This window comes from Lynx rufus, unplaced genomic scaffold (genome assembly GCF_022079265.1).
Source record: "Lynx rufus isolate CCGP_SWC_20201006 ecotype Redwood Valley unplaced genomic scaffold, mLynRuf1.p SCAF_2, whole genome shotgun sequence".
NCBI classification, from domain to species: Eukaryota; Metazoa; Chordata; class Mammalia; order Carnivora; family Felidae; genus Lynx; species Lynx rufus.
Window position 1 is genome coordinate 8,115,361 of NW_025814834.1, and position 27,764 is coordinate 8,143,124.

The following is a 27,764-nucleotide window of genomic DNA, read 5'->3' on the forward strand; positions in this document are numbered from 1 at the left end:
GAGCCTGTTTCTGATTCTGTGTCTCCCTCTCTCTCTGCCCCTCCCCCGTTCATGCTCTGTCTCTCTCTGTCCCAAAAATGAATAAACGTTGAAAAAAAAAAAAATTAAAAGCCATTTGGATGTGTTAGTACTACATTGGAAAATTGCACTAAAAAAAAGGCATATGTTTCTAGACATTGTGAAATGTATTCATAAATTTGCCAGTCTAAAGAATGCTAAATAACAATTTACATTGCTCATTTATTGGTTTTCACTAGAAGTTCAGGTTTTGTAAGGTTAGGAATTCTAACAAATGACGTTAAAACTACAAGAAGTAACAAAGGAAACAACTCTACAAAGAAAGTAAGATGTGTTTTTGGTAGGAAGAGGTATGAGATATGAAGATACATTTTGTCGAGGGAAAAAAAAATAAACTTGTCCTAAAGTAAAACTGGTTATTTCAGATTAGGAAAGAGGATTAAAGGACAAAAAGGTATAGAAAGTCAGGAAGAGAGAGAGAAAAAAGGAGCGAGAATTTGTGTAATCAAGCTGGCTAAAATTGAATTAAGGGTTTTAAAAATAACCTTTAATGTTAATGGTGTACTTATGTAAAATGAACTTCTTTTTCTTTCGTCTACTGAAAGGATAAAGTTATCCTGAACTATTGGGCTGGTCTTGATAAGAAGAGATTGTAAAAAGTTTTTCTTTGCCTTTTAAATAATCTGACTGGAAAGCAAAGATTTTGTGTCTTACCAAAATAATTTCCTATGCTTCATGTTGTCTTAATTAGGTCTTTGATTATTTAAGAAAACTAAGTCTTCTCAATATTAAAAGTTCTAAGTTTTGCTTATAACTATGTACACTTTGGTATTTGCCTTCAAAATCTTTTGTCCCTTTAGTTAAAAAAAGTTTTTTAACCTTTATTCATTTTTGAGAGACAGAACATGAGCAGGGAAGGGGCAGAGAGGGAGGGAGATACAGAATCCAAAGCAGGCTCCAGGCTCTGAGCTGTCAGAGCAGAGCCTGAAGTGGGGCTCAAACCCACAAACTGTGAGATCATGACCTGTGATGAAGTTGGACACTCAACCAAGTGAGTCACCCAGGCGCCCCTGTCACTTGAGTTAAATAGATAAGTATTGTTTCATAATGATTTGTGATCCTATTTAGTCAAGTCTTCAAATCCTTTGCCTTTTTTTTTAAGTAAGCTTTACACCCAAAGTGGGGCTTGAATTCACAACTCCAAGATCAAGAGTCACACATTCCACAGACTGAACCAGCCAGGCACCCCTAAAACCCTCAAATCTTTTGATATTTTGGACAAATCTCTAAAAAACAAATTCTAAATGAAATCTTTCTGACCTGCATACGAGTAACTTTGATTTTCCAGAGGGTTCCTGGAACCTCTCAAAAGATTTATTATCTCTTCTTACACAGTGAGAGACATTAAAACTAATTAGGTTCATTTGATATGTTAAATTACATGGGAAGCATTGTCAAATAAGAATACTAAACCTTGGGGCACCTGGGTGGCTTGGGCAGTTAAGTGTCCAACTCTTGGTTTCAGCTTAGGTCATGATCTTATGGTTCGTGAGTTCAAGCCCTGCATCAGACTCTGCCATGACAGTGTGTTACCTTCTTGGGAATCTCTCTCTGCCGCTCCCCTGTGCACTCTCTCTCTCAAAAATAAATCAATAAATAAAAATGAAAATTACTAAACCTTCTTTACCTTATGTTTGTAAAGGTATATGTTACTATACGCGTTTTAGAAGTTATATAAAATTCTTTATGTCCTGGGATAATGTTAACCAGTCTTAATGCTAGTTATTGTCTTAAAATATCATATGTCATAGAAATAACCACATTTCCTTGTTGATTGCATTATAATGAATTGTTGTTAGATCTTTAACCATGGCCATTATAGGCCTTTGTCATTTGCGGAGAGTTACTGTTTTACTCTGATGCTTTCACAAAAGTGTTCTGGCAAAAGTGCTTCTTCGAGGAAATTCATGGAAAGGACTTTGACAAGTATAGGTTTCTGATAACTTTAAGATCATTAGACTGAACTGGGTAAGAGTTTCCAGAACGAATGCAAATACTGGATTCAAGCAGAATAAGAATTAACATGGGACTGAATGAACTGAGGAGGACGATTATAGTTTTTTATGACTTTTTGCTTGAAATGTTGCTGGTTCCTTAATGTTTTATTTCTCCAGATTTAAGGAAACTTTTTTCTCTTTTGCTCCCCCCCCTTTTTTTAAGAAGTGTGTGTGTGTGTGTGTGTGTGTGTGTGTATAATTATTATTATTATTTGTGTGAGAGAGAGAAAGAGCAAGAGCAGGGAAGGGACAGAGAGAGAGAGAATCTTAAGCAGGCTCCATACTCAGCACAGATCTTGTTGTGGGGCTTGATCTCATAACCATGAGATCATGACCTGAGCTGAAACCAAGAGTCAGAAGCTCAACCAGCTGAGCCACCCAGGTGCCCTTTCACTTTTTTCTTAAGCTAACTATGACTTACAGCAATTTGGTAAAGTACACCTTTGTAAACAAAGATGAAACATTTACTTTCTTTCCCTGCCTGATCCTTCCAGTATTGGGAAACTTAGCGAATATTCTTTATGACAGTATATTTATTTGCTTAAGTCCAATAAGAATCTGTTCTCCTGTAATAGGACACAATTGGAAACACTGGGTATAAATTACCAAGGCTTTGACTAGAATGTCATATTTGAGAATAAAAGCAGAGGCTCAGATATGATCAGACAGCTTTAAGGAACTAATATTGACTTTATAGAGCCAATAATGCCCTTGAAAAAATTGGTCTGGTATCCTGCTTACAGACAGAGTTCAGCAGTTTTACTACGTAAGTAAAGAAGGTCAATCTCCGGCAGGCTCAGGAACCTTAGAATATTTTGGGGACCTCAAGAAAAAAAGAATACACCCAAATCTATACGTATTGCAGGCAAAGTCTGATGGTGAGTCATTGGCTTGGCTTAGCCTTGAGAGGCTTTTAAAAGTCCAATATGAGATTCCTTATGAAAAGTTCCAGCAAAGCAGATTTGAAAGAGCCTATATGGTAAATCATTATTCTTGCTTCACTTAAGTAAATAATCAGGCCAAGGTTATCCAAACTAGACTTAATTTGCAAACAAATTAGTCTTACTGTGGTTATCTTTGGTAGAAATGGGGCTGACTATAAAGAGAAAATTATGTTTCTGCTGTCAGCACAATCCTCTGTCTCCTCCTCTCTCTGCCCCTTCCCCGCTCACGCTCCATCTCTGTCACTCTCAAAAATGAATAAATGTTAAAAAAATAAAATTAGAAAAATAGAGAGAAAATTATGTGTCAAAGGAAACTATAGTACACCCATGTGGATATCAGATTCTAGTCCTGCCAATTGTCTCCCAGGTTTTGTTGCGACTTATAAACTGACACGGGTCCTGAATTCTTCTAGTTTCCTCTAATATTTGGCTACAGCTCTTCAAACTAACATTTCTGATTTTCTGACTGTTGAATGTACATGAGAAATCATATTCTTCTACTTTATTTTATTTATTATTATTTTTTTTTAATTTTTTTTAACGTTTATTTATTTTTGGGACAGAGAGAGACAGAGCATGAACGGGGGAGGGGCAGAGAGAGAGGGAGACACAGAATCGGAAACAGGCTCCAGGCTCTGAGCCATCAGCCCAGAGCCCGACGCGGGGCTCGAACTCCCGGACCGCGAGATCGTGACCTGGCTGAAGTCGGACGCTCAACCGACTGCGCCACCCAGGCGCCCCATATTCTTCTACTTTAAAAAAATATATATATTTATTTATTTGAGAGAGAGAATAAGTGGGGGAAGGGCAGAGAGAGAAGGAGAGTTTCAAGCAGGCCCCACACCCAGTGCACAGACCAACATGGGGCTTGATCTCAAGACTGAGATTGTGACCTGAGCTGAAATCAAGAGTCAGACACTTATCTGACTGAGCCGCCCAGGCGCCCCTACTTTTTTTCTTTTTTTTTTTCCAGTTTATTTATTTAACTAAACTCTATATCCAACATGGGGCTTGAAGACAGGTCCCCAAGATCCAGTGGGGCACCTGGGTGGCTCAGTCTGTTGAGCATCCAACTTCCGCTCAGGTCATGATCTCATGATTCATGGGTTTGAGCCCTGCTTTGGGCTTTGTGCTGACAGCTCGGGGAGCCTGAAGCCTGCTTCAGATTCTGCGTCTCCCTCCCCCCCTGCCCCTCCCCCACTTGCACTCTGTCTCTCTCAAAAATAAATAAACATGAAAAAAAAAGATTTTATTAAGTAATCTCTACACCCAACATGGGGTTCAAATTTACAATCCCAAGATCGCAAGTCACATGCTGTACCAACTGAGCCAGCCAGGGACCCTGCATAGTCTACTTTTTTGACCCTCTGACCTGGAATCATTGAGGACTAAAACTGCTCTTTTCCCAGAGCCACACAAGCAAGCTAAAGCTGGACAACTTGATATAAACTTCAAAGAAATCACCACAACATGTCATATAAGGACAGTCTTGGGGCGCCTGGGTGGCGCAGTCGGTTGAGCGTCCGACTTCAGCCAGGTCACGATCTCGCAGTCCATGAGTTCGAGCCCCGCGTCGGGCTCTGGGCTGATGGCTCGGAGCCTGGAGCCTGTTTCCGATTCTGTGTCTCCCTCTCTCTCTGCCCCTCACCCGTTCATGCTCTGTCTCTCCCTGTCCAAAAGATAAATAAACGTTGAAAAAAAAAAAAAAAAAAGGACAGTCTTCATGCCTGTATCTGTGTGGCCCCTCAGAAAGACCACCAGAGACATTAAAACTGCCAACCAGAAAAATCTATCAGGTTGCCGTTACCTGGTCTTACTGCATCTGAAGAGGTTTCCAAACAGATTATCTAGAAATCTTCTCAACTGGCTGCCCTCAGAACTCAGAAATCGGGAGTATAATCTTCTCCAATCATTAACCATTGTTTTCCTTTTGTTTCCATAGAAATGCCTCTTATTAAATATCTGATTGCTTGCACAATAGGCCTTATTTTGAGAGCCCACCTGCATTTCTGTCTTAAAATAAGACACAACTGTTTAACTGAACTGGCCTATTCTTGGGCCTAAGAGACTGGTTCAGTGAGATGGGGCAACCTACCAATTCAACTTATGGACTGTGAAGCTTCTTGGGAAAGTTTCACAGATGGGACCGAACGGGAACAGAACGTGCCACCCCAAAATGTGCCACTTTGGCATGTAGATTATTTTGACCTGAAGGCAATCAAGTCCCAGCGTATACATATATATACGCTGTATACATATATATATATATGTATCTCCTGAAAGACTTACCTACATGGCAGGGCCAACACCTGCCTAGGAAACATCTACTCTTCTCATGGTCCTGAAAATTGCCCTCCTCCCCTGCGATGTCCCAGCCCCATCCCTTTCCCTAGCTCAGGGTGGCATGTAAGCCTCAATTGCTTGACTGACATTGGGTCTTGTTTAAAAGAAAAAAAAAAATTTAATGTTTATATTTGACAGAGAGGGAGACAGAGCATGAGCAGGGGAGGGGCAGAGAGAGAGGGAGACACAGAATCCAAAGCAGGCTCCAGACTCCAGGCTGTCAGCAGAGAGCCCGACATGGGGCTCAAACCCATGAACCGTGAGATCATTATCTGAGCCAAAGTGAGACACTGACTGAGCCACCCAGGCACCCCTTGGATCTCATATTTTTATAGGGCTTTTTTATATACAAAATTAAATTTGCTTTTTTTTCCCCCTGTTTAATTTTCTTTTTTTTTTTTAATTTTTTTTTTTTTTCAACGTTTATTTATTTTGGGACAGAGAGAGACAGAGCATGAACTGGGGAGGGGCAGAGAGAGAGGGAGACACAGAATCGGAAACAGGCTCCAGGCTCTGAGCCATCAGCCCAGAGCCCGACGCGGGGCTCGAACTCCCGGACTGCGAGATCGTGACCTGGCTGAAGTCGGACGCTTAACCGACTGCGCCACCCAGGCGCCCCTCCCCCTGTTTAATTTTCATTTAATTATTAGACTAGCCAAAGAACTTAGAATAGTAGAAGGAAAATTTTTCCACCCTCACATAGGCATTTAGGATCTTGTAGTTGGGCAGACTTTCAAATTTGTTGTTAGTGATGATGAACCCAAGGACTTTTTCCTGTATATGTACTTCTAAGGTTATCTGCTTTTAGAGCAGTTTCTTTCTTTTTTTTAAAGAATATATTTTATTTTTTTAAGCAATTTCTACACCCAAGAGTGGGGCTTGGACTTACAACCCTGAGATCAAGAGTCACATGCCTTGCCAACTGAGCCAGCCAGGCACCCCAAAGAATAAACTGCTTTAAACTTTATTTTATTATTTTTTTAATGTTTATTTTATTTTATTTTATTTTATTTTATTTTATTTTATTTATTTTATTTTATTTTATTTTTTGAGAGAGAGAGAGAGAGAGAGAGAGAAACAGAGTGTGAGCAGGGAAGGGGCAGAGAGAGAGACGGAGACACAGAGTCCAAAGCAGGCTCCAGGGTCCACACTGTCAGCACAGAATCTGAAGTGGGGCTCAAACTCATGAACTGCGAGATCATGACCTGAGCTGAAGTCAGAGGCTTAACTGACTGAGCCACCCTTAAATTAAAAAAAAATTAAATAATTTTCAACATACGAAAAAGTGGGAGGGGGCGCCTGGGTGGCTCAGTCGATTAAACGTCCAACTCTTGATTTTGGCTCAGGTCATGATCTCAGGATCATGAGATGGATCATGAGATCATGAGATGAAGTTTAAGATTCTCTCCCTCCCTCTCCCTCTGCTCCTCCTCTGCTTGTGTTCTCTCACTCTCTCTCAAAAAAAAAAAAAAGTAGAAGAATATGATTCCTCATGTCCTTTCAACAACATTTATTCCCATTTTTCAGTTTTTGACAAATGGTTTTTGTTCCACAACTGGATGGGGGAGGCACACCCTACGGGGAACCATTTTGTAAGGATCCGTTTTGTAAGGAACCATTTTGTAAGGATCTGGGGAAACTGGTTTCATGGGCAGGTTGAGAAATGCACGCTTGCCTAGGCAGCTAAGGCACTTCATGGAAGGTAAGGTTGGGGAGGGAGGGCTGTACCCCACCCCCTGCTCTGCACCTGACCACTCTGTGGGGCTAGGCGTGGGATGAGAAGGCTCACCCTGGGAAGCTGGCACCAGTACCATGATGAAGTTGTGCCCAAACATAGTGACACCAGTGTCCCTCAGGAGTGAGGGATGCAGCAGTCAAGCTCATACTATGGCACCAGGAACTGTCAGCCACATTTTAATGTATGTTGACAGGCTGTGGAGTCAAAGGAGCAAGTTCGAGAGGGTAGAGGGCCTCTAGGTCAAGTACTCCAGAACCTCCCTACTCAAGCAAGGCTGTGGACCAGGAAGCTGGTTAGAAATGCAGAGTCTTGGGGTGCCTGGGTGGCTCAGTTGGTTGAGCGTCCGACTTCGGCTCAGGTCATGATCTTGTGGTTCACCAGTTCAAGTCCCGCATCGGGCTGTGTGCTGACAGCTCAGAGCCTGGAGCCTGCTTCGGATTCTGTGTCTCCTTCTGTCTCTGCCCCTCCCCCACTCATTCTCATTCTCTCTGTCTCTGTCTCTCTCAAAAATAAATAAAATATTAAAAAAGAAAATTTTTTAAAATTTAAAAAAGGAAAGAAATGTAGAGTCTTGGGGCCCCACCCCAGAGCTATTGAATCAGAATCTGCCTCCAGGGCTTCCTGGCACATTTCACATCAGAGAAGTGCTTCTCTAAAGCTCTCAGGTGTGGCTTTTTAGAGGCATAGATTACTCCAAATCTGGAACCTCAACAATTCTGGGTTGCTAGCAGCTGGTCCATCCCTCATCAGAAAATGTATCAATTCCTTTGGCAAGACCCCAGAGAGGGAGCCTCCAGATACTCCAGCATCACCTCCGTCCATAGGCCATTCACTAGCTAGGCAACACCTCTTTCAGGCTTTGGTAAACTACTGTTGGAAGGGCAGGCTGTGGGCTTGGCAAGGAGAATCTTAACTGAAGACCCTGCTGAGAATGTCTCCTTTCTATTGTCCCTGTTGGAAATTCCAAGCCCTCAAACTAAAGTTTAAGGAAGACTTTTCCTGTGTTAATTATAAACCCATTTTCAGCTCCTGTTCAGTGGGCTGACAGTACTTGAGAAAAAGAAAGTCTTTGAAAAAGACTTTTCCTTATTTTATAATTTTTAATTAAAAAAATTTTTAAGTTTATTTATTTATATTGAGAAAGAGAGAGAGAGCATGAGTAGGAGGGGCAGAGGTGGCGGGGTGGGGAGGGGGAGGAGGGGGAGAGAGAGAGAGAGAGAGAGAGAGAGAGAGAGAGAGAGAGAGAGAGAGAGAGAGAGAGAGAATGAATGAATCCCAAGCAGGCTCCTCACTGCCAGCATGGGCTTAAACTCACAAACCGTGAGATCATGATCTGAGTTGAAATCAAGAGTCAGATGCTTAACGAACTAAGCCACCCAGGTGCCCCTATTTTATAATTTTTTAGAAATCCAATGGTAGTACATGCTTGTGGTTAAATTTTTTTGAAAAATGCTGACACCTATACAGATAAAATGCAGAAGCCTGTGTCTCATCTCTCTCCCTGCTCCTGCTACCCCCAGGGCACCTTCAGCATTTGCTATGTATCCTTGCAGATCTATTTCTTGGCATTTAAAAACACTGCACACACGCACACGTGCACGTGCTTCCTGAAGTCTTTCCAATTTATCTCTTCTCCTTCTCAGCCTTTTGCACTCCTTCTTAAGAGATTACTACTTGAGTATTCAACCATCTATTGGCTAAACTTATTAATTGATTTTCAAAACTGGGTGAATCCACCAGGTCAAGCAAAATTATCAGAAGATTGATAATTGTAGAATCTGGTTGGGAGGTAAATGGGCATCCATTTTGCTTATTTTCATGTGGGTTTCAAATTTTTTAAAACACAAGTGAAACTGAAAAGGAATATGCCAAGCCCTGAGACATAAAGTAAGACTGTACCCGGGCTCAGTCGGTTGAGCATGCAACTCTTAATCTTGGGGTTGTGAGTTTGAGCCCCATGTTGACTGTGGAGATTACTTTTTAAAAAAATCTTTTTTTTTAAATGTTTATCTTAGAGATAAAGATCAAGAGTGAGTGGGGGAGGGGCAGAGAGAGAGGGAGACACAATCCACAGCAGGCTTGAGGCTCTTGAGTTGTCAGCACAGATCCCCATGCAAGGCTCAAACCCACCAACCCACCAGCAGTGAGATCATGACCTGAGTCGAAGTCAGAGGCTTAACTGACTGAGCCACCCAGGGGCCCCAAAAAATAAAATCTTAAAAAACAAACAAACAAACTATTGGTAAACTGAATCTGGCTGACCTGTTTTTTAAATAACTTAAAAAAAAATTTTTTTTTTTAATGTTTATTTATTTTGAGAGAGAGACAGAAACCAAAGCAGCTCCAGGCTCAGAGCTGTCAGCACAGAGCCTGAGGCAGGACTCAAACACACCAACCTTGAGATCCTGACCTGAGCCGGATGCTTAACCGACTGAGCCACTCAGGTGCCCTTGCCCTGTTTTTAGGTTCAGACTGCTAAAGAACAAAAATTCAGCTGAGTAAATCAAAGATCTAATTCAGCAACTGATGAATTGGGCAGTACCTCTCTAGCAAGTAGAGGTGAACCTCCAAGAGTTGTACAAAATGGAAAGTTTTTATAGGAAGGAGGGTGGGGTGAGGAAGTTATTAGCAAAAGAGAAGAAAGGATTGCTTGAGGCAGAGTCACTTTCCTTTAAGGGAAAGGGCAGGGAAGGTCTTGTTGGGTGGATTATCTCCTGTTCCTTTTGGGGAGGCAGAGGACCCAGGTGACAGGAGTTCGAGCCCTACGTTGGATATAAAGATTACTTAAAAAAAACAATACACTTAAAACACGCCAATTGACAGGCTAAAACTTCCATTCTAGCAGAAGTTGAAACTGCAATCAGGTTAGGTGTTGAGCCCAGTTTGGTGACTTGGCCTGGCCTGGTGTCGCCATTTTTGGCCTGTGTTTCTCTCTCTCTTTTTTTAATTTTTAAAAAATGTTTATTTATGCTTGAGAGAGAAAGAGCACAAGTGGGGGAGGAGCAGAGAGAGAGGGAGACACAGAATCCAAAGTAGGCTCCAGGCTCCGAGCTATCAGTGCAGCGCCCGATGCAGGGCTTAAACCCACAAACCGTAAGATCGTAACCTGAGCTGAAGCCAGACGCCTAACCCACTGAGCCACCCAGGTGCCCCTGTGCTTCTCTTTTTAGTAAGACTCAGAGTATCTGTTAAGATTGAAGCATGAGCAGAAGGAAGGCCTTCCCCCGGCTTCCTTGCTGTTGGCCATTATTGGGGTGAACTACCTTCCCAAGGGAGGAGGCTCCTGGGGATTTCTTGGCTTCCAGCTCCTCGGGCATGGTCTCTCCAGAAGTGCAGTGGATGGGGTGGCGGAGGGGGGACGTTGGAGGGGAGTTGGAGAAATGAGAGGGAGAGAAACCCTGACCGGTCTTCCCAGCCGGGCCCTGTTTTTTTTTTTTTTTTGTTTTTTTTTTTAATTTTTTTTTTCAACGTTTATTTATTTTTGGGACAGAGAGAGAGCATGAACGGGGGAGGCGCAGAGAGAGAGGGAGACACAGAATCGGAAGCAGGCTCCAGGCTCCGAGCCATCAGCCCAGAGCCCGATGCGGGGCTCGAACTCACGGACCGCGAGATCGTGACCTGGCTGAAGTCGGACGCTTAACCGACTGCGCCACCCAGGTGCCCCCGGGCCCTGTTTTTCAACTGTCACCAGAGAGCCTGGAGGGGTTAGGTGGGACATCCACCCTCGTAAACTTTGTGCCTGTGTCCAGCTGGGGCAAAGTGTCCTAGCAGAAGCTAGACCAGTCCCCAGACCTCTTTTGTGTCTCTCACATTTTTTTTGGTTTTGTTTCTGACACTCACTTTGTTTTTTAAAAATGTTTTTATTTATTTTTTGAGAGAGAGAGAGAGAGAGAGAAAGAGAGAGAGTGGAAGGAGCAGAGAGAAAGAGGGACAAAGGATCCAAAGCAGGCTCTATTCTCAGAGCAGAGAGCCCGATGTGGGGCTCAAACTCAGGAACCATGACATCATGACCTAAGCCGAAGTCAGACGCTTTAACGGCCTAAGCCACCCAGGCGCTGCCTCACTTTGTTTTCCTAAAGTTTATTTATTTTGAAGGAAAGTGTGTGCTGGTATGCACATGGGGAAAATCAGAGACAGAGAGAGAAGGAGAGAGAGAGAGGGAGAGAGAATCCAACAGGCTCCTCTCCGTCAGTGCAGAGCCGGACTCGGGGCTCAATCCCACGAACTGGGAGGTCATGACCTGAGCTGAGGTCAAGAGTCAGACACTTAACAGACTGAGCCCCCCAGGAGCCCTCGGACACTCACTTTGAAAGTACACACTGGTTTGGAGAGATGGGCTAGAAATCCATCTTTTCTTCCCCACTTGGTGCCCCTTCAAACCTTCACTCCTCAGTTTCTTCGCCTGTGATCAAGGTTCTAGGAGTCCATGAATTTGGAAGGAAAATTTTTACATGTCTATTTTCGTTAATCTTTCATTGAAATCTAGCATTTCCTTCCATTGTGTGTGTAGACATCACATCACATTAGTGCAGGCGGTTACTGGGACTTTGTCCCCTACTGGGAGTGACAGCTATTTTCATAACACATCACAGTTGCCAACATTTTGAATATCTACACTCATCATGACTTCAAAATCATAGAAGTTATCAGGCCCACCACTATACTGTATTTCAGTATAACTTGCCTCGTTTGTAATCCTGGGCATTTTACTTTATGCATTTAAAAATCTTATTCTGGGGGTACCTGGATGGCTCAGTTCGTAGAGCATGTGACTCTTGATCTCTGGGTTGTGAGTTAGAGCCCCATGTTGGGTATAGAGATTACTTAAAAGCAAACAACTAAAAGTCTCACTCTGGGAAGGGTCCAAGGGTCTCACCAGACTCCAGAGTGGCCTATGGAACAGAAGAGATGAGGGGCCTGCTCAGTCCTGTCCACGGCACCTCCTGCCCTCAGAATCACCCTGCCAGTCCTCTCTCTCTGGGCATCCAGTCCCCATTCCTGGGTGCTGTGTGTGCCTGGCACCCTTCCTCAGCAGGCCAGCTACATGCTGCCATCTGCTGGGGGTGGCCTCCATGACACCCTGGGGGTAATGCCAGCAGGCCAGGTCTGGGGACCCTGGGGTGGGGGGGTCCTGAGGGACCAGCTGAGAGGGTCTCTGGCTGCTCCCAGGATAGAAATCAAACTCAAGCCAGCAGGAGGTAAAAGCAGAGCTTACTGAAGGGAGAGAGAGCGAGAGCGAGAGAGAAAGCGAGTGTGTACAAGGTGTCTGGGAGGCTCAGAAAGGAAAGGAGAGCCCCTTCTATTTTCCTGGGTCTGGTATATGGGTCGTCTCAGGCATCCAGGACCCAGTTAGAACACAGGGCCCGGGTGTTATTCCTTGGAACCAGTGGGTCTTGGCGGTGAGCTGTGTTGTGCCGGGGTGGCAGGCAGGTTGGGGGGGGGGGGCGGTCTGGAATACAGATATGATGTCTTCCGTCAGTCTTTCTCACCTGGTCCTTCCTTACAGATTACCTGTTCTAGAGTAATCATGAACTCCTCATCCTTTACAAGGAGGACATATGCTATTTGCGTTATGAGGCATGTGAAGAGTGGGGCGGGGGTGCAAGTCCTAGCAAGAATAGAAGCAGGAAAAGGAGCAAAAAGCAGACTTTTTTTTTTTTTTTTGAGTCCTTCAGTTTCCCTAACCCCATGGACTTGGTTAGATGCTTGTGGTCCTTCTAGTCTTTCTGGGCATTATGAGGTGTAAGTGAAGATATGGACTGTGCCACAAGTCTTGCTGGAGGACCCTCCGTGCCACTCCCACTCGACACTTGCTCCCTGCCAGGGTCCCTGGGTCCCTGCGCCGCAGATGTGTGGTGCCGCCTGGTCCGTGATGAGGGTTTGGGAGCAGGTGAACAGCCCAGCACAGAACTAGGACTTGAAGCCAGAGGCAGGAGCACCTGTGGTGGAGTATCAAGCCGAATGGATTTTTATTTTATTATTTTTTTAATGTTTATTTATTTATTTTTGAGACAGAGAGAGACAGAGTATGAACGGGGGAGGGTCAGAGAGAGAGGGAGACACAGAATCCGAAGCAGGCTCCAGGCTCTGAGCTGTCAGCACAGAGCCCGACGCGGGGCTCGAACTCACGGACCGTGAGATCGTGACCTGACCGGACGCTTAACCGACTGAGCCACCCAGGTGCCCCCGAATGGATTTTTAAAAACCAATTGTTCTTTGAGCACATGGGCCACTAGTTAAAAGTCGAAATGAGAATGTGGTGAGAAGCTTCTCTCCCTCCCTGTCCCACTGGCCTCAAACTTCACCAGCTTCGTCTTCCTTCCAGAGCCACTCCCCACATCTAAAGCAAAAATGAACGTGAGCTGGAACCCTGCCTTTTCTTATTTAAATGTTAGGCACCTGGTCTGCACCTGGCTTTTTTGTTTAACAATATTGTCTCGAAAATTGCTTCTATCTACATATAAATACTTCCCTCCTGGTTCTTTCCTTTTTCTTCTCTGGTCATTTCCAAGCAGTCTGTGGAAAAAGAATGTCTTTCCACAGAAACAGGAGTACTCAGATATAGCCAGAAATTGCAGGGTAGTTCTAGAATTCATTTACCCACCTAAAAAATTCCAAGGATCCTAGGTGAAAGAATTCTGTATTCCTCTTTAGGTGGATTTGCTTTTCAAAAGGGGTCTCACAGGACTATTGTACCTTAACTCCAAAAATGACTACGTGGTAAATTTTGGGCAGGGCTAGGGGTGAGTTGCTCTTTGGGTAGAAGTCTACTTGTGGTGTCCCAAATCCAAGTGCTAGGGTTCAAGATCTCTGTCTATCCAGAGATTAACCTTGTCTTCCCAAGCCAACCATGGGGCTCTATATAATAAATGTCACTCTCCTACTGGCAGCCAACCAGCTCTCCTCCCCAGCTTCTCTCACCAGATATGTCCGCAGGCCAGCAGCCACCAGCTGGGAACACCTCAGAACGATGCTAAGAGGTCTAAGTGCTCCCTGGGGGTGGGCCTGGTGGATGGGTGCCCTGTGTCCCTGCACTAAGAGCAGTTCCCGTTTCCAAGTTTATCAGGGTTTACATGCCATTCTCTGAAATAAGCTTTGAGCTGAAGAATGGGTGCTTTCTCCCAACAAACCACACGTCCAGCAGGGGGCTTCTTCTCGTAGACATCTGACCCTTTCATCACTTTGGGCCACTGAGATACACCAATAGATTCCAGGCCCACCCACTATACTTCTCATTCTAGTATAGTTTCCTGCCAGACTCACCCAGCAGGAAAGAGAGACCATCCACACCTGCCAACGTAAGCATCTTGTGGGCCAAGCAGGCTTCTCGGCAAAATAGGAAGATAGCATTCTGGTTTTTACATCGGTGCTTGGTGAGTTTGATTAGTGTGAGTCAGTCTTGCCAAAGGGATCCCCTCTGGCCCACAGAGCTAAGGGTTGCACTGCAGACCACAGTGATTTCCCCCAGAGTAAGTGCCCACTTTGCCCTCTTAGGCCAGTGAACCTGCTGCTTGGGGGCAGGGGCTCTTCCTGGTGGGCCTTTTAACTGGAAGCATGTTAGTCAGACTGAGGAAGTAGGTTCCAGTGTCTGTTCGCTCTGTGTGAAAGAAACTCAGTTGCAGAGATCATAGTGACCTTGGATGTACAGTGATCAGATAGCAGAAAAATTAGCACAAATCCATCCTGACTGCTAACAAATGGTCAGGGTCAGCGGGTCCCCTTCCATCTGAAAAATGGCACCACCGGTGTTTCTCCTTCCAGGTTGTACTTGGCATTGTTTGGGAGGAAGACTTTTTTCTGTACGCTCTTAGGTTCAGTTCTTGCGAACATGCAAATTAAACTGGCAAAACACAGATTTGCAAAAGAAGAGATATTTTAAAATTCATATACATACATGTGAGTTCACAGAAAAATGTAATTCAAGGAGGTGGTTAGAATTTGGGGCTTCTATACCATCCTCATAGGGGAAGGGGAGGGGGAGAAGGGCATTTACAGGAAAACAAATGGATTTTATTTATTTATTTATTTATTTATTTATTTATTTATTTATTTATTTTGAGAGAGACAGAGACAGCATGAGCAGGGGAGGGGCAGCATAGAGGGAGAGAGAGAGAGAATCCCAAGCAGGCTCCGCACGGTTGGTGCAGAGCCCGACGAGGGGGCTCAAACTCACAAAACCATGAGATCATGACCTGAGGTGAAGCCATGAGTCAGATGCTTAACCGACTGAGCCACCCAGGTGTCCCATCAAATGGCTTTTAGGAAAGATAAACAGGCCCTTAGGAAAATAGATAGGAAATATGGTAGTCTTGTGACAATACCTGCTTATGTGATTTCTTACTCCGAAGCAGATTTCTCTCCAGTGGAAAGAGCCCATCTCCTGAGGAGGAGACTGGTGACAGCTGAATCCTTCCAGGAGACTCTGCTTTTAGATACTGGGAGTACGGGAAAAACCACTCACAGTGAGAGATTCTGGATCCCTTCAGTATGAATGCTCCTCTTCTCCTTGTCCAAAGGCCAGGCTGGTTGGGGGTGCTCAGGGTCTAGGGGTTTGGTTCAGCATTCCTGAGACTGGCACAGGGAACTCAGCAAGGGCAGAAGGAGTGGGGTAGTCCCCCCAGCAGAGGCTGTGCGAGGGTGGAGGAAAGGGCCAAGTCACCATGGTTGGCGATCCAGGGCATGTGTAGGAGCACAGAGGGCCAGGGTCAAATCCTATGTCCTTGGGCAAGATTCTTAACTTCTCTGGGCGTCATTTTTCTACTTGGGTAAAAACCCTCACAGGACCACAGTAAGGCTAAGATTACTTAACGCATTTAAAGCACATGCATGATACAGTGCCTGGCACAGAGCAAGTGTTCAGTTAATGCAGCCAACTTCCCTAGACGCTGGGGACACGGCAGTGAGCAAAGCCGAGCCCCGCTCTCCTGGATCTTCCATTAAACAAAGGTGTACATGCCATCATCAGATGGCCGGGTACACCAGCAGGAAAGGAAGCAGGTGAGAGGCAGGGAGGGAGAGGTGGGGGCTGGTGTGGTCAGGGAAGGGACATCTGAGCAGAGACCAGAATGAGGTGGCCTCACCGGAATTACGATGATGTCTCATTGCTGTTCCTCCTGCATGTTCCCTTAATCATTCCTTCTCTTGCCTGAGTTTCCACCAGCCAGTGAACCGGGACTAGGTCGGTTCCCATCTCAGCTGAGCACGTGGCCTCCTCTCCATGATCCTTTCTGGGGGTGGCGTCAGTGGAGCGCGCGCACATGGGGGCCCCAGGTTCCGAATGTGAGTTAGGGTGGTGGGTTTCTTCCATTCCTCTGTACCTCCCAATTCCACAGGGCCAGAAGACACGGGGGGGGGGGGATGCCCTCTCCAGGAGAAAAGCTTACACATTCCGCCCTCTACCTTGTCTGGAGGAGCAGTTGTGCTTGGGGAAACCGGCCAGCTGTATGGCTGCGGGCGAGGCTGAGCTGCAAGAACCAGAATAGAAGTGCTAAATTTAAGCCGTGTCTGGAGGCTTCAGGGAGCCCGCGGGCCTGTGGGCCCTGGGGTGGCTCCGTCCCACCTCCCTCCTCTCCTTCCACCTCCCCACCCCCTTCTGCCTCCTCCCCCTCCCCCTCCCTCCCTCCACCCAGCCTCTTTCCCCTCCCACCTCCTCCCCCTTCCTGCTCCCACCCACTTCCCTCCTCCCTCCTCCCTCCTCTCCTCCCTCTCAGAATGGAAACTGTTTCTTTCCTGGCTGCTGAGAGCCGGTTTCCTCCCAAGGAAATAATGTCTCACCGCAGCTGAGGCCGGCACTGCCCCCTGGAATTTCCCTGCAGGGGAGAAACACCCCGCTGGCGGAGCTGCTCTGAGCTGGGACACACCTAGAGCCTGCTTGTGCACCACCCAGAGGGGGACACGCCCAGAGACACACACAGAAGTAAACAGAAACAGGCTGGGAAAACCCTGGGGGGGGGGGGGGTGAACCCTAGGATCAGGTTCTTGTCCCAACACTGTCTCCACCTCCCTGTGAGGCAGGAGCAAATCATCTCCTGTTCTGAACTCTTTTTTTTTTTTTTTTTACCTCCTTAATATTAAAATAGACCTCTTAAGAATCAAAATAGAACAGAACTCTAAAGGAATCAACCTAGAAAGTGCTTTGATTATTTCAAAGATGTCTCTTTCTTTGTTCAAAATATTTTTAAATCCCTTTTTTTTTTCTTTCTGAAAAATTCCTTTAAGGACCAGTTTTAGGCACTCATAGGTCTGCCTTGTTACTTTTCCAGACATTTCAGTTTTGCCTAGAGGGATCGCTGCCCACGGTACCAAGAGACTTGGGGCTGGTTCCAAATACTGAGTTCAAAAGATTCCTGCAAGGACAGTGAAAAGACTGTAAGGTGCCATCACTGTTGCAGAATTCCCCTGATGCCCAAGGCCGGTCCCCAGAGAGGGACAACAGCTCCTGGAGGAGCTCTCAACCCTCAGCCACACGCAGGGTCCTTCTAGAGCCTTACATAGGCCAACACTCAGACACAGAGGGGTCTGCACACAAACACACGGCCAAATGGAAACTTCTAGTTTCAGCTACAATATCCAGAGGTAGCAGTCTGTGAGAACCTGAGCCACGCACCCCTCGTGTTTTTGTGCATGTATTCACTGAGGCTAGACACGGGGGCTGTCACAGACCTGATCAGGTGGGGATGGTCACAGCTCAGACACCCTCCAAGCAGGCTGTGCCCGGAGACTTTAGCAGGAGAGCGAGCGCTGAGGGGACACACCCAGACACATTGGGTTGCCTGGTAACACAGAATGCCAGGCCCAGGGACACACACCCTCTCTGGGATCACACACTCATACTGTTTCCACAGGGGCAGGATCCCACGGAGCCGGCTGGCTGCCCCAGGCACACCCTCTCGCCACCGAGAACTGCCTTCGTTCAGAGATGTGCCTGGTTGGCTCAGTGGGTTAAGCGACCGACCTCCCCACCTTGGATCAGGTCTTGATCTCACAGCGTGAGTTCGAGCCCCGCATTGGGCTCCTTGCTGAAAGCTCAGAGCCTGCTTCAGATTCTCTCTCTCTCTCTCTCTCTCTCTCTCTCTCTCTCTCTCTCTTTCTCTGCGCCTCCCCCATGCACGTATTCTCTCTCTCTCAAAATTAAAAAAAAAAAAAAAAAAAGAAAAAACAGCTGTGCAGCTAAAGATCCTGCTTATCGGCACCCCCAAATGCTTACCGGATTTAGAGAGTGCTGAGCAAGCCCCCCAAAACTTCCAGTCCCACTCAGTCACACACACACCGTTAGAGTGGTCAGAGTCTAGACTCCTCACGTCCTTTAGTTTCCTCTCGGAAAAACTTTGGCTTTTCCATTTTAAGCAGCCAGTGACCAAACAGTCTATTTCTGTAACTTCTTAGTATTAGCCAGAGCCTGTTCTTTTGAAACGTCTACAGTAAGTCAGGAAGAATGCTTCTGACCTTTGTTTTCAAATTCAACTATGCAGAACACTAAACACACAATGTGAAAACACAGAGGCCAATTTTTTTTAAGGGTTTTTTTTTTTTTTTTTTTTTGAGGCCGGGAGGCACAGAGAGAAGGAGAGAGAATCCCAAGCAGGCTCCGACTGTCAGCCTGGAGCCCTATGTGGGGCTTGAACTCACGAACCGTGAGATCATGACCTGAGCTGAAGTCAAGAGTCAGATGCTTAGCTGACTGAGGCACCACTCAGAGAACAATTTTTAAAATTCACAGACAAACCATGTTTGAGGGTTTTTCAGCTTTTTGTGGGAGAAAGGCAAGTTTACTGACTTCAGTGGTTTTTAAAATTCGAACTTGGCAAACAGGAAAACAACTGTGGAGTCTTTGTAAAGTGAGCAACAGGTAAAAGCTCCTTCGGGCAGCACCCCTCACTTCTTAGGGATGGGCAAACTGAGAACTCACCTTTGACCTGGTCTCCCCAGCCACCTTGACCAAAGCCAATCTGACCTTGATTCTGCAGAACTTCCGGTGTGGTGTTTAGACTGGCTGTCTAGTAAACAGCTGTGCCCTCCCTTGGGTCCAAGGACAGCCCCCTGTGTAGGTTCTGTCCCCTTCTCTGGATGTTTCAGACACGGTGTTGGCTTTTGGGATGAGATAATCTGGTTTTCCTGGCCACAACAGTCTGTTTCCTCCAGTTCCACCCTGGAGACAGGACCACCCTGGAGACATCCTCAGATCTATACACTGGATCTAGCTGGGCCCTCCCCTGCCATACAGGTCTGTCCTTCCTCTGTCCCTTTTCCCCTTTGCCCTTCCCTCCCTCCCTCCCTCCCTCCTCCATCCCTCCATCTCAACCTCTGACAGGAATTCCAGTGTGAACCTGGATCGGCTACAGTGAATAGGGATCTTGCCACACTCAGCCTCTCCTTACGTTATCTCCCTCTCTCAATATTCCTTTTTATTCTTACTATTCATACAGCAGTCCCCCGTTATCCATGGGGAATACTTCCCAAGACCCCCAGTGGATGCTTGAAACTGTGAATGGTACAAACCCTATATATGCTGTTTTTTCCTGTACATATATACCTATGATTTATTTGATAAGTTTAATTTAGGGGGCGCCTGGGTGGCGCAGTCGGTTAAGCGTCCGACTTCAGCCAGGTCACGATCTCGCGGTCCGGGAGTTCGAGCCCCGCGTCGGGCTCTGGGCTGATGGCTCAGAGCCTGGAGCCTGTTTCTGATTCTGTGTCTCCCTCTCTCTCTGCCCCTCCCCCGGTCATGCTCTGTCTCTCTCTGTCCCAAAAATAAATAAACGTTGAAAAAAAAATTTAATTTATAAATTAGGCACAGTAAAAGATTAACCACAATAACTGATAATAGAATGATTATAAAAATATGCCACAATTTGAAAAAAAAAACCCATATATATGTTATGTGGATGTATCTCTCTCTTTCAAAGTATCTTATTGTACTGGGCTCACCCTTCATGTGAAGATACGAGATGATAAAAAGTCTACATGATGAGATGAAGTGAGGTGAATGACGTAGGCATTGTGACGTTAGCATCAGGCTACTGTTGACCTTCTGATGTTACGTCAGAAGGAGGGTCACCTCCTCCCAGGCCATGGTTGACTGGGTAATGAGACCCAAAGTGAAATCATGGATAAAGGGGGACTATGGTACCTCATTACCTGAAGTATTGATGAGTGCCACATTCAAGACAGAAATAGAAATAAACAAAACAAATCCTATTAGACTTAAATTTTCTTAAGTTTATATATTTTTTCTTTAGTAATCTGTGCACTCAGCATGTAGAGTTCATGCTCTTCCAACTGAGCCAGACTGGCACTCCTAGATCTAATTTTTTAATGAAAAGTTTCTATATGTCAAGACCCACAAGACATATTTATTTATTAAAACTTTTTTTAAAGTTTATTTATTTATTTTAAGGGAGAGAGAGCGGGGGAAGGGCGGAGAGAGGGAGAGAGAAAATCTCAAGCAGGCTCTGTGCTGTCAGCACCAAGCCTGATGCGGGGCTCACACTCTCGAATTGTGAGATCATGACCTGAGCTGAAATCAAGTCAGACGCTTGACGGACTGAGCCACCCAGGCGCCCCACCAGCAAAACATATTTAAAGGCAAAAGACACATGTGGAAAATACATTTTCCAGATGTATGTGGCAACAGAGGCAAATACCCTCATCATCAAAGGGCTCTGATAAAGCACATGGCACCAAAGAGATAGATGGATGATGTGAGCAGGGCAGAGGAACCAAAACAATTAAATAGGGGCGCCTGGGTGGCTCGGTCGGTTAAGCGGCTGACTTCGGCTCAGGTCACGATCTCGCGGTCCGTGAGTTCGAGCCCTGCGTCGGGCTCTGTGCTGACAGCTCAGAGCCTGCAGCCTGTTTCCGATTCTGTGTCTCCCTCTTTCTTTCTTTTTTTTTTTTTTTAATTTTTTTTTTAACGTTTATTTATTTTTGAGACAGAGAGAGACAGAGCATGAACGGGGGAGGGGCAGAGAGAGAGGGAGACACAGAATCGGAAGCAGGCTCCAGGCTCTGAGCCATCAGCCCAGAGCCTGACGCGGGGCTTGAACTCACGGACCGTGAGATCGTGACCTGAGCTGAAGTCGGACGCTTAACCGACTGAGCCACCCAGGCGCCCTGTGTCTCCCTCTTTCTGACCCTCCCCCGTTCATGCTCTGTCTCTCTCTGTCTCAAAAATAAAATAAACGTTAAAAAAAAAATTAAAAAAAAAAAAACAAAAAAACAATGAAATAAATGGAATAAGAAGAGAAAATGTTTAATCTCCTTAATACAAAGAAGTCAAAATAAAACCATTTAAAATAACATTTCCCCTTATTACCATCAGATTATAGCAGATCAATGCCCACTCTTGGGCAGCAGCTTTCTCCTGAATTATTTCTAGAAATGTGAAAGAATTGGAACAGCCTTTTTGGAGAGAAATCAAGCTTTAAAATTACAAGTATCTTCTGACCTGTCAGTTCTACCTCTACAAGTTATCTGGAAGGAATCTTTAAGGTGTCCAAAATATATGGCTACAAAAATGCTCATTGCGGTACTGTTGCTAAAAGAAAAAGGGGAAAAAAATGTGTTTATAATTTTTTTCCTTTTTTTCAGAATTGTAGACCCATGATTGTATTGCTTTTTTTTCTTAAGATTTTTTAAAGGTTTGTTTATTTATTTTGAGAGAGAGAGAGAGAGAGAGAGAATGTGAGCAAGGGAGGGGCAGAGAGAGAATCCCAAGCAGGCTCCGCACTGTCAGCATAGAGCCCAACATGGGGCTTGAACTCACAAACCAGGTGGTCATGACCTGAACCAAAATCAGGAGTCGGACGCTCCAATGACTGAGCCACCCGGTGCCCCTCAAGATTTTTAAAAAAGTAACCTCTACACTTATGGGGCTCCAACTCACAGCCCTGAGATGAAGAGTCCCTTACTCCACCGACTGAGTCAGCCAAGCCCCGCCCCCTCACCTGTTTTATGTTGTATTTATTTAAGTTTTGAACATGCCAAGCTAGACCGTTATTTTGTATTTTACTACCTTATAAAAACTGCAGTTGATAAGAAATATTCTGGGGCGACTGGCTGGCTTAGTCAGTAGAGCGTGCAACTCTTGATCTTGGGGTTATGAGTTTGGGCCCCACACTGGGTGTAGAAATTACTTAAAAATAAAATTAAAAAAAGAGAGAAAGGAAAGAAATATTCTCAGCTGGGGTGAGTCTGAGGGTTAACTCAGCCCCTCCCTGGCCCTGTGACCCATGGAAGGGTTTTCCCCTTCAGTGTTTCATTCTGAGTGTGCGGGACCTTGGGTTGAGTGAGTCTGTGGAGTGGGGTGAGGACGCTGTGTGGAGAGAAGCTGGCAGAAAAGCAGGAGGGAGGCTCTTGGGAAGATGCCTGCAGGTTAGGTCACAGGTAACCAGAGCCATGGTGCTGAGCCACATGTCTGGGGGGAGAAATCCTTTAGAGGAGGAGATGGTGTCCACAGATCGCATCAGGGTCCGTGTGGGTGACTCAGTTAAGCATCTGACTTCGGCTCAGGTCATGATCTCACGATTCATGAGTTTGAGCCCCGCATCAGGCTCTCTGCTGCCAGCACAGAGCCCCTTCCAGATCCTCTGTCCCCTGCCTCTCTCTGCCCCTCCCCCACTCTCTAAAATAAATACACATTAAAAAAAAACCCAAAAATAAAAAAATAAAATGGAGTTTGGTGGGGGGGGGGGTATCTGGCTGGCTCAGTCAGTAGAACATGTGACTCTTGATCTCTGGGGTCCTGAGTTCGAGCCCCACCTTGGGTGCAAAGATTACTTAAATAAATATAGGGGCGCCTGTGTGGCTCAGTCGGTTAAGCGTCCAACTCGTGATTTGGCTCAGGTCATGATCTCACAGTTTGTGGGGTCAAGCCCTGCATCAGGCTCTGGGCTGAGCATGGAGCCTGCTTGGGATTCTGCCTCTCTCTCTGCCCCTCCCCTGCTCACACTTGATCTTTCTCTCTCAAAATGAATGAATGAATGAATGAATGAATGAATGAAATGGAGTCCGTTGAAATGCAAGGGAATTCCAGAGCCCCTGGAAGGCTTCCTGACTCAGGGGTGAGGGTGGGGGTGGGGGTGGAGTCTGTGCTTTCAAAATGCCTCCCAGAGACCCTGAAGCATCTGATCCTCATCTCCTCAGCTGCCATTTCCTCTCCAGCAGGGTCCTTGCTCTGGCCATGGTGCCTTGCAGCCGCAAGACTTGTTACACATTCCCTTTACTTCTTCAGCTTTTCCCCCTGAGGGGCCCCTATACTTAGTCTGATCCGGAAACCCCATCCTACCCCTTCAGTGAATCTTACACCTGTCTGCCACTTTTCTGAACAACTAACTATAATATTTATAGGGTTTAATATATTTTTTAATGTTTATTTATTTTTGAGAGAGAGAGAGCGAGTGGGAGCAGGGGAGAGGCAGAGAGAGAAAGAGAGGGAGAATCGCAAGCAGGCTCCACACTGTCAGCGTAGAGCCCGATGCGGGGTTCAAACTCGTGAATGGCGAGAGTGTGACCTGAGCCGAAATCAAAGAGTCCGACGTTTAACGGACTGAGCCACCCAGATTCCCATTGGGTTTCATATATTTAAATTTATTTTTAATTTCACAAGTAGTACAGGAATACATCTTTACTATAAAACAATTCAAGTGACCCACATGGAGTGAATGCAGCCTCTTTATCGTCCCTTGTCCCCCACTCCCACACCAGGCTGACTCTGGGGTGGGTGGGGTGTCCTGTCCTTCCAGACGCTTGTCCATGTCTTTCTCAGCTGGTTTCCAGCTCTGGAAAGAGAAGAACCATCTTTCCTCCCACCCAAGATCACTCCTCTGCCTGTGCCATGTTCTGGACCCTCAAGCCTCTTCCACAGCCTTTGGCCTCCACTCCTACACCCCCCAACCGAACATCTCTCCCCCCAAAAGCCCTCCTACCCATACGTGCACACACACATGCACACAGATATACCCAGATGTTTCTTTTCCTGAAAACAAGTCTTTCTTGATCCTTACATGCCCTTAGCCCCCTCTCCTATCAGTCTCTCTTGCAGCCAACCTCTTCAACAAATGGCTCCCTTGGCCAGACTTCACACCTGCACCCATCAGATCTCAGGCAGCAGCCGCCTGCTGAACTCCCCTGGGAGGGCACTGACCCAAGTCGAGGCTCCTGTTAGCACAGTGCTGCTGCCCAGCCCCCTGCATAAGACTTCTGGCCTTGGAGGGGTGCCTGGCCATCCAACATCTGGAGTCTCCACTCCCAGGCAAAGCCCCTGGACACTGGCTGCCCTCCCCCCGCCCCGGCAGTCCACGCGGCCTCTGCAGGAGATAGTACAAGGGCCAGGGAGCGTTGGGGGAGCTCCTCACGCAGTGCTCGTGTTCATCTCTGTAGTCACCTCAGATTTCTGTGGGCTTCTGGAAGCTTTACCTTCCAGGGATGGAGGGAACCGGCTCCGGAAGTTATCCCGGGGTGTGGCTCACCCCAAAGCTCTGGGCACGTTCTGACAACCAGGGCTTCCAGAAACTCCAGAGGCTGGGGTGAGGAGGGTTCCTCAATGGCTCAACCTCCTCTAAAGGAGGAGGAACAGGAAGACGGGGCCTAGGCTCTACTTTACTGCTCTTCTCCCAACTTACCATCATAAAAGAAAAGCAAGCAAACTTTTGAATTATGAAACAATGCCCCCCAAGACACTGTATTCGTTTTCTGTTGCTGCTATATCAAGTTATCATGAATTTAGCGGCTTAAACCAACACAAATTTATTCCCTTACAGTTCTGGGGGTCAGAGTCCAAAACCAAGATACTGACAGGGCTGCATTTTTTCTGGAACTTCGGGGAAGAATCTGTTTTCTAACTTCTTCTGGTCTCTAGGGGCTGCCTGCATTCCTTGGCTAGTGGCCTCTTTTTCCATCTTCAAAGCACATCCCTCCAACCTCTACATCCACGATCACATCTCCTCTCTCTGACTAACTCTCCTGCCTCCCTAAGGACCCTGGTGATTACATTGGGCCCAGGATAATCTCCCTATTTCAAGATCCTTAACTTATATTTTCGAGGGCCCATTTACCACAGGAGGTAGGATATGCGTGGATTCTGAGGATTAGGGCATGGAGGGACATCTCTGGGACCATTATTCAGTCTACCACAAGTGTGAAATGTAATATAGGTCGACATCTGTAGACAGACACTGAGATTAGACGGATGCTAATATTTTGCCTTATTTATTTATTTATTTATTTAGTTTGTTTATTTATTTATTTTAAAGAGATAAAGCTCCACAAAAATAGCTAAATCCCTATGTGGCTTTTCCTTCCTTCTCTCCTCAAAGGTAACCACTTCCCTGAGGTTGGTGAAATTCACCCCATGTATGTTTCTGTCTTTGGTACATATTATAAACACACTAAAAAAATTTTTTTTAGTGTTTATTTTTGAGAGAGAGAGAGACAGAGCGAAGCGGGGGAGGGACAGAGAGAGAGAGAAGGAGACACAGAATCTAAAGCAGGCTCCATGCTGTCAGCACAGAGCCCGACGTGGGGCTCGAACCCACAAACCAGGGGATCATGACCTGAGCCAAATTTGAACACTTAACTGACAAGCCACCCAGGTGCTCCTAAAGATTTTATTTTTAAGTAATCTCTGCACCTAATGTGGGGGCTTGCACTTGTAACTTTGAGGGCAAGAGTCACATGCTCTACTGACTGAGCCAGCCAGGTGCCTCAAGGGCATTTTTAAACCAAAGAGTACCATTTGTATGTGTTTTGAAACTTTATGTAAAAGGAATCACCGTGTGTACCGTATTGCAACCTGCTTTTCTAATGCAATATGTGTTTGAGATTTTACATGTTGATACATGATGATATAGTTCATTCACTTTAACTGCAGTATAGAATGCCTCCCACGAGCAAGTTAGAGTTCATTTTGTCCATTCTTTTGCCTAGAGACAGATTGTTTTCACTTTTTTTGCTATTACAAACAGTGCTTCAAAAAAAAAAAAATCTTTGTGCTTGTTTTCTGGAACACCTGTGCCAAAGACCTCGGTGGGTATACACCCAGGAGCAGCACGGCTGGGTCCCGGGTATGCACACCTTCAGCTTACTGAGGATTGCCACGCGGTCCCAGGGTACCTGCCAACAACAGTGTTTAAAAATACCCATTTCCCACATATCCTCAGCATCTGGTGTTTTCAGATTTACTGTTTTTTAAGATTCATTTTCCTTACCTATTTTCCAGTCAATCTGTTCGGTTCCAAATCTTCTTGAATGTTCTGCAGCAGCAACCTTTCCTCCATCTTGACCCTGAATGACAGACCCACCCAGCACCTTCTGTGCTCAGTGTGGTCCACCCCATTCCCTCAATTCCCTCTCTTTTGAGTCCCCCGCTCCAGTCAGCCCTCTGCCCACTATGTTTCATTTGGGCCAGCCTCTAGAAGAGCTGGTATGGTTCTGAAGCTCTCTGCTCTCCCCACAGAATGCCGTGGAATGTGCTGAGGTGGTCTACTGGGAGAAACGAAGTCTTCTGCATTACGACCCCTCAGCCTAAGTGAAGGAGTCAATCTAATCCTGGCAATGTGAGCAAATCCACTTGAGAATTACTCAGTCCTGAACTCCCCCCAAATACATGCTTGTCTATTTTTCCTGTCCCCAAGTGTTCTGAAACATACCTGCCAACGAACTGAACTGTATCCTGGAAAATGGCAGCATGGAGGAATAAATCCAAAGACTGGGACCTTTCTTCCTCTTTTCTTTATCAGCCTGTGGCTTTTAGGCACCAGATTTTGTGTTCTAAGTTTTTACACCCCCCTTCCCCACTGCCCCAATCCAATTACAGTGGTGGGCTAACTTTCTTGAGCTCCTTCAACACAGGGGAGCCATCTCTGAGTTATGTGGCCCTCATAATGATCCATTTCTCCCCCTGCTGCTCCCTGAGTAAACTGAAATGGTATTGTCCTTGTGTGTGGATGGTAAGCTGAAGACATTTCTCAGCCATCTGGTTCCAACCTCACAGTCTCTTGAACTTTGTATATTCCTATTAGCTGTCCATACCCATCTTATATATTCCCAAATTCCCATTAGCTATGGCTTCGCCAAAGACACATCCCTGGCAAAGATGGGGCCTGAAGGATTGTTTCCCAAAGGGGATCAGCCACATGCTTCAAAGGGAGCCCCGAGTGCTGCCGGGGGAGTCATCCATAACCTCCTGCTGTACAACCGTGGCACGGGGCTACACCCACGGCTCTTTATATACACTTGTATGTCTTAGCATTCGGAGTGAAACCCTTCTCAGTTCTAGGTACAAGATGGATACTTTAGAAGGTATTGCTTTTCCACAAACTAAACAGTTTGTGGTGCTAGTGCTCAATATGGGTCCCCTTCTCTATTCCTGGGATTCAGGGACAGGAGGGGCTCACACAGGGGTTGAGGGGCCCAAGGGTTACCTGTCATCTGAAGGGTATATGAACCTCCACTTCAACTCTCTGTGAGAAGCAGTTTGCCAGGGACTAAGCCGGACCAGCAGAGCCCAGGTGGACACCAGCCGTAATTATCCCCTTTCTGACAAAGATTGCTGGAAGCTCAGAATGCCTGACAGAGGTACCAGGAGGCAGAGGGACGAGCCAACCGCAGAGGAAGTCACCCAGAAACCCAGTGAGCTGAAATCCCTTCTCAAGTGCTTGTTTCAAA

General features: G+C 46.0%; 1 long non-coding RNA gene across 1 annotated transcript in view; it reads left to right on the plus strand.

The window, feature by feature from the left end:
• The window catches only part of LOC124515715 (uncharacterized), a 32,512-nt gene extending 5,701 nt beyond the window's left edge, over positions 1-26,811 (plus strand). The window contains exon 3 of the long non-coding RNA XR_006962873.1: positions 26,554-26,811. This is a non-coding gene — a long non-coding RNA (uncharacterized LOC124515715). The remainder of the gene's footprint in view (positions 1-26,553) is intronic.
• The last annotated feature ends 953 nt before the right edge of the window (positions 26,812-27,764 follow it).